Genomic DNA, 7,364 nt, shown 5'->3' with positions numbered 1-7,364 from the left:
ACTTCTCATGATGTCTTCTGAGTAATGTACAGAATTACTGAATCATTATATTCTACACCTGGATCTTATATTACACTGTATGTTAATTATACTGGAATTAAAAAAATATAAAACATTTAAGAAATACAAATATGAAGGTCACCTGGGTGGCTCATTTGGTTATGTGTCTGCCTTAGCCTCAGGTCATGATCCCCGGGTCCTGGGACCGAGCCCTGCATCAGGCTCCCTGCTCAGGAGCTCCCTTTTCCCAATATTTGTCACAGATGCTGAGGGATGGTGAATGCACAATACCAGCATCATCCATTTCTTCCCTCCTACCTGCTCAGAAATCTCTTTCCCCTGTGTGATCAGAGGACGCCTCACAGGAGAGCTGGATGTTCTGCTGGTCCTGTGGTTCAGAGTCACCAGTTCTTCTGCACAAATATGCACGTCCTTGACACTCTCCCAGTGACCCGCAAGGGAGCCCACATGTAGGCACTTGTTCATAAAGTCATTGGAAATAAATTTGAACCACAGAATGATCATGACTGATTTCCTTATTGTCAGATCCTGTGCCACAAATAAAAAAACAGCACATGTTCTAATTGCCTCAGATCTGTTTACTTGGATTATTGTGTCAGTCAGCTCTCGCTGTGTAACAGGCTGTCCTTGCCAAATGGGATATCATGAGACCTTTACAATCAAATGGAATTATATGCTGGGGAGCGTTTCTGATCTCTGGTGGGTCCTCACGGGTCTGGGGTCAGGTGTGAATCTCTGTGTTGTGTTTCTAAGTTTCATCCATGGTGTTGTGTGAGGTTGTAGTGCTCTTCTGTCTCAGCCACTTTATGGGCTCTTGTTACTGCATTTCCATATTTAGGTTAATCTTCATTTCATAGGAAAAAATGGTTTGTCATGTGAATTACCTAAATTTAATTCCATTGTTCATACATCCATATTAACCCTTGGCTTTCTTTCCCATTAGAAGTGGTATTTTCCTCCCCTCTTAAGTGAGAATCAGCTGCCTATGCTCTAGATCCTACCTGTAGACATGCACCATTAGATCCGTTCCAGTGAACTAAATAAATGGAGTATAATGATACACAATAACTTGCATATGTAAACTGTACACTTTGGCGAATTAAAGGATCTACATGAAAATGAAGAATATATTGTGCAAATTTCTATTTCTGTGTAACTTATGACTGTATACAAGTTTTAGCTGCTTTGCTAGGTAATTACTAAACATTTAGTATCCTGAGCATCATATTCCCTATTTCTGAAGGTAACGTGGGATTCTAAACATGACTTCATATGGACATTGTCAGAAATGAATAAAATGTGTGGAACTTCCTTTTTTATCTCAAAGAAAACATTTGAGGGTAAAGGTTCTGTCTTGTGTATGTGTGTGTTTCCATGCATTTTCTTCCAAATAAGCTCATCACATGTGTTCACACACAGATGCATTTATGATTTCGTCTTTTATGTTGAAAGGAATCTTGAGAAAGCTGGAGAGGATAGCACTGAAAAGAATGCACTTTGGAATGTACATGAAATCAAAGGATGCAGAAATACAGACAAAGATTTGAACTACAATGAGTGACCTTAATTTTGATCATGAGTTCCTTTCTATGTCACTGCCTCAAAGGCCTCATAGTCAGATCACAGACACATTTATGACATAAGGAATTCACTGTACTAGCTGATGGGGCAGAATATCTTCATATGATTTAAATTTACCTTCCTACCTACTGTGGGCTTTAACATAAAATTGACCTTAGCCAAGAGAAGCTGATAGGTAAACTGAGAGACTTAAACTCAGTTCTCGCAAATAATTTTTTGACTATGCCCATAGGAGATTCCTCCAGCTGCTGTAAAATATCCCCACACTAGTGGCTTAAAACAAACACACATGTGCTCTTACAGTTCTGGAGGCAGAAGCTTGGAAGGGCTAATAGCAAGATGTCTGCAGGGCTGAGTTCCTTCTACAGGCTCAAGGGAGGATCTCTTTCCTTTCCAATTCCAGTCTCTCTTGCTGGCCGCCTGATTCCTGGGGTCCTGGCTCTTCCTCCACCTTCCGAGACAGCAGGGCAGCATTTTCATGCTCTCTCTGACACCAACTCTTTTGTCTCCCTCGTCAACATTTGGAGGACTGTGCGATTACCTTTATCCCATCTGGACAATCATAGCTAATATTTTTATCCTTTTATCTTTTTAAAACTGTGCATTTATTCTTAATTTATTTTAATTGTAGTGCATTTAACATAGAGTGTTTTATTCATTTCAGGGGTATACTATACTGATTCTACAATTCTATACATTTCTCATTACTGATTAAGATTGGTATACTCTTTTTTTAAAGTTTTTATTAAATTCTAGTTAGTAACATACAGCAAAATATTAGTTTCAGGTGTATTATTTAGTGATTCGACACTGCCATAAAATACCCAGAGGTCATCTCCAGTGTTCTCCTCAATTCCAATGAACACTTTCACCCACCTCCTAACCATTTTTAAAAATTTAATAATTTTATTTTATTTTTACTTTTATGTAAGCTCTATGCCCAGTGCAGAGCCCAGTGCAGGGCTTGAATGCTTGACCCTGAGATCAAGACCTGAGCTGAGATCAAGAGTCAGGGGCTGGATCAACTGAACCACCCAGGTGCCCCTTAATCATTTTTAAGTGCACAGCTCAGCAGGATTAGATATATTCACACTGTTTTGAGCTAGCACCACCATTTATTCCAGAACTCTTCATCTGGGAACCTGAAGCTCTATACCTAAATACATGCCTATATAAATATTTAATATTTACATTTATATAAATATAAATAAATAGATATATTAAAATATTTATTTATTTAAATTACCAAAATTAAATTTGGTAATTTAATTACCAAAATATTTTTCGGTAATTAATTTAATTACCAAAATATTTTATACATTAAGATGAAACTACAGCTCTTAATATATCTTAAAGCATTGAACTCTTAACTGTTTTGACAGAAGTGTTATGCAGGCCAAGTCATGGTTTTATATCAAAGCAATACAGTTCTTCACCTTGTTGAAGGTGGGGGAGTAGCAATCTTCTGGACACAACAGTGCAGTGTCCCACCATGAGTCAACATTTGGGAGACCCAAGGAGCCTAGTCAAGAAAAATTCTTCATTCTTAGATTTGGAGAAATCTCTAACTCAGGGTTGGGATAAGGTGCTAGGAGGTTAGCTCTGTGGGAGGCAGGTGAGTTCAGGGAAGAGTAATGACTGGATTCACCTGACTCATAAGCTGGTGTCTTGGGAACAGGCAATTACAGGGGAAAAAAAATCCTATCTGTGCAGAGCAATGTCCCACGGGGGATGATGTACTCAGGGGTTGGAATAACAGGAAGGAAATATTCCTAAGGAACAGATAGGGAGCTGTAAATATCTCTTCTGCTGTTATCCCTCAGCAGGTGCAACCTTGGACTGAATGGGACACGGGTATTTCTTCTGGAGTCCTAAGTCTGGGTAGGAGATTACTACTGTGTTGTTTGAGAACAGAGTTCAGTCTCCATCATAAGCCATCGAGGGAGAAATTCGGACTTCCACACAGAGCACCCCGTGCAGGTGAGTCTGAAAACCCAGTAGGTGCTGCAGGAAAGAGCCAGTGAGAATAGAAGGGTGAGAATATTTACCTGAAGCCACCGGAGAGACAACCCAGCCAAGCCCAGCACCAGGACATCACTTGTTGGCTTGCTTGATATCCTAAAGAATAGATTTATTTATGATCCTAAAAAGAAAAGTAAACATTGAGGTCAGCCATGCAGAGGAAATTGTTGAGGATTAACTAGTGGTGCTGGAAGAGTGATGATGGGTGGTAGAAAGTGGTCCAATAAAAGTAGAACATGAGTTCAAGGATCTTTGCAATTAAGGAGAATAGAGATGTAGTGTATTAGCTACAAGGGTTAAGCAGTCAAGTGAAGGCATTCCTTCTTTCTGAGCCAAGGACAATTTGAGTGTGTTCCCATGTTGATGAGAAAGATCCAGACCAAGGGATCATGCAACATACATTTCATAGTGTCCTTTTTCATGCTGGGCATTCCAATAATTTTTTTTTAATTATTATATTCAGTTAGCTACTGTAGAGTGCATCATTAGTTTTTGATGTAGTGTTCAGTGATTCATTAGTTATGTATAACACCCAGTGCTCATCACAACACGTGCCCTCCTAATACCCATTACCCTCCTACCTCCTCCCCCTCTTCCCTCCCCCCTTCCCTCTGAAACCCTCTGTTTGTATCCTCTCAACCGATCCCCTGAATTTAGCTGGATATCTTCCAATCATTTTTTTTAATGTAATAGGTGAAAGGGGATATATTAAAAAAGCTTTACGTTGCAATTATTTCCTTACTGGTGAGGATGAATATGCTTGTGGGTTTCTTCAACATTTGCTTTTTCTATTGTAAATTGTCTGTGCCGGTTCTGTGATTTTGTTTGGTAGATTCTGAGTGCTTATATTCTTGTTGATTACATTTGTTTCAGATGTAAGAATTGGAGTTTTCCCAGCCATTTTACTGTTTGATGTTCAGTTCCTTTATGTATGTGTAGATGTATTCAGGAGTACTAGGAAAGTTCTTATCTTTTGTGTGCTCAAACCTATCATTTGGTTATATTTTCCTCCCTCCTCTTGCTTAAGTGTAGAACTTTCTTCTGCAATATTTGAGTTAATAAATGACCTTTTATACATATTTCCAACGTGCCTTCACAGTTCTGTTATTCTGTTAAACCTTTTGGCTTTTTGCAATTTGATCTATTTCTCAAATTCATATCACCCACAGCCATGATTTGGAAGTTACACTTCTTTATCATTTGACTAACATTCACATTTTCTTCCTAAAGTAATATGAATTAATATATATTTACATAAGATGAAATTATATCTTTAGATAATGTTTCCTACCCATTTTAAAATACTTTTTGTTATATTCTTTTATTTTCAAGTTTGTACGTTTTTTTAAAGTAACCTTTATACCAACTCAAAGTCAAACTCACAACCCCAAGATCAAGAGCTCAATGGTCTGCTCACTAAAGCAGCCAGACACCCCTCTTTCCAAGTCTTTAGTGCTTTGATTCTTCAGTCACCATCAGTGACCCACACTGATGTCATTCCATCAATGCTACTTTTTTTACTGTTAATTTTTTGTTATTTTTTATTATGTTCAATTGGCCAACGTATAGTAGTCCATCTTTAGTTTTTGACGTAGTGTTCAACGATTCATTAGCTACATATAACATGCAGTGCTCATCACGTCATGTGCCCTCCTTAGTACTATTTAATCCCTCTATAAAGTTAGCTTTAGATCGTCATTGTGTTTCATAGAGTTGTCTGAAACAGCTCCATGCCTAACCTATTTTCATTCTCACTGCTATCCTTTGTTCTATAAGCTCTTAGCTTCTTTTACAACTTATGTTTCTATATTATGCACACACAAGTATTCATGCACTTTTATACAAATTCATGTATAGAATCCTATACATGTTGTAAATAGTCTTTGGGCTCTGGTGCAGTCTGTTTTATTATAGCTTGTCTCCCTCAGTAGTGCCTTACAGACTTGCCTCCATCAACCGGTATAATGCTAATTCATTACTTCAGTGATTGCATAATATTTCAGGGTGTGGCTGAGTCATTTACACTTTTGAGGGTTTTTCATATGCTTTCTCGTTAAATTGCTATTATACCTATTATACAAAAAATACTTTGAAATTGAGTTAAAATGCTGGTTCTCCACTGGGGTCAATTTTGTCCTCCAGGGGACTTTGAGCAATGTCCAGAGACATTTTAGGCTGTCAGACTGGGGAGGTGTCACTAGAGGCCAGAGATGCTCTAAACATCTGACAATGCCCAGGACAAACCCCAGCACAGAGACTGATCTGGGCCACAATGTCAGTAGTGCTGAGATGAGAAACCCGGAGGTAAACAATGCATATCTATATCTCTAATACTTATACCTGTTTTCAGATTATTTCCCCTAAATGTTATAGCATGTCACATTTATGCTATGAAAACTAAAGAATCCCACTTTGCTACCTGTTTAAAAGTTCCAATCCCAATTGATGTGACAGCTCATTAAGTTGTTTAACAGGCTGATGGGTGTGGAAGGGATTTCATGTTGTTTTCGTGAACTATTAGTGAGTTTGAGCAAAATCCATATAGTTGGTCACCATTTTGATTTGCACATTATGATTATAGGCCCATATATTATATGCCCATTTTATACAGGTGTCAGCATTTCAAGTGATTTTTACAGATTCCTGTTTCTCCATTGAATTGTATGGAGATATTTTGGCTGTAAAAAATGTTTTAAATGCTATTAGATAATGTATAACTATAATATAATCAATGTATAACTTATTTTTCAGTTTCTTGCCTTAATTAAGATGGTTTTGTCTATAGAATTTATTTTATTTTTTTAATTTTGTGGATTTTTTTGTAATTTTAAAGACTGAATTTTTTTTATTATTTACAGTTTATTTTTAATTTCAATATAATTGACATGCAGTGTTATATAGGTTTCAGGAATATAATATAGGGATTCAACAATTGTCCACATTACTTAGTGCTCATCATGATAATTGTACTCTTAATCTCCTTCACCTATTTCACCCATCCCCCACCCACCTCCCTTCTGATAACCAGCAGTTTGTTCTCAATATTTAAGTCATCCATGTTGTTGCACATGCCAAGATCTCATTTGTACCGTTTATACCCTTTATCTACCTGAACCCAACTTACTTCTGGCAATTACCAGTTTGTTCTGTGTATTTAAGTGTCTGTCTGTTCATTTGTTCTGTTTTTCAGATTACACATACAAGTGAGATCATATTGTATTTGTCTTTGTTTAATTATTTCACTTAGTATAGCCCCTTCTAGACCCACCCATGTTGTTGCAAATAGCAAGCACTCATTCTTTTTTATGGCTGAGCAATATTCTATTGCATATATCTATATCTATATGTAATCTATCCATATCTATATCTATATCTATCTATATCTATACACCACATCTTCTTTACCCATTCATCTATCGGTGGACACTTGGGCTGCTTCCATATCTTGGCTATTGTAAGCAATGCTGCAATAAATATGGGGTGCACATATATTTTTGGATTAGTGCTTTTGTCCTCATTGGGTAAACACCCAGTACCAGAATTACTTGATCATGTGGTATTTCTATTTTTATTTTTTTAAGGCACCTCCATACTGTTTTCCACAGTAGCTGCACCAGTTGGCATTCTCGCCAACAGTGCACGAGTGTTCCCTCTACTCCACATCCTCACCAACACTTGTATTTCTTGTCATTTTATACTAGCCATTCTGAATGGTGTGAAGTGATATTGTTATTCTATTG

Source organism: Ursus maritimus, unplaced genomic scaffold, assembly GCF_017311325.1.
Source record: "Ursus maritimus isolate PB19 unplaced genomic scaffold, ASM1731132v1 scaffold_37, whole genome shotgun sequence".
NCBI classification, from domain to species: Eukaryota; Metazoa; Chordata; class Mammalia; order Carnivora; family Ursidae; genus Ursus; species Ursus maritimus.
The sequence above is the reverse complement of the archived record's forward strand: the minus strand, read 5'-3'. Positions refer to the sequence as shown.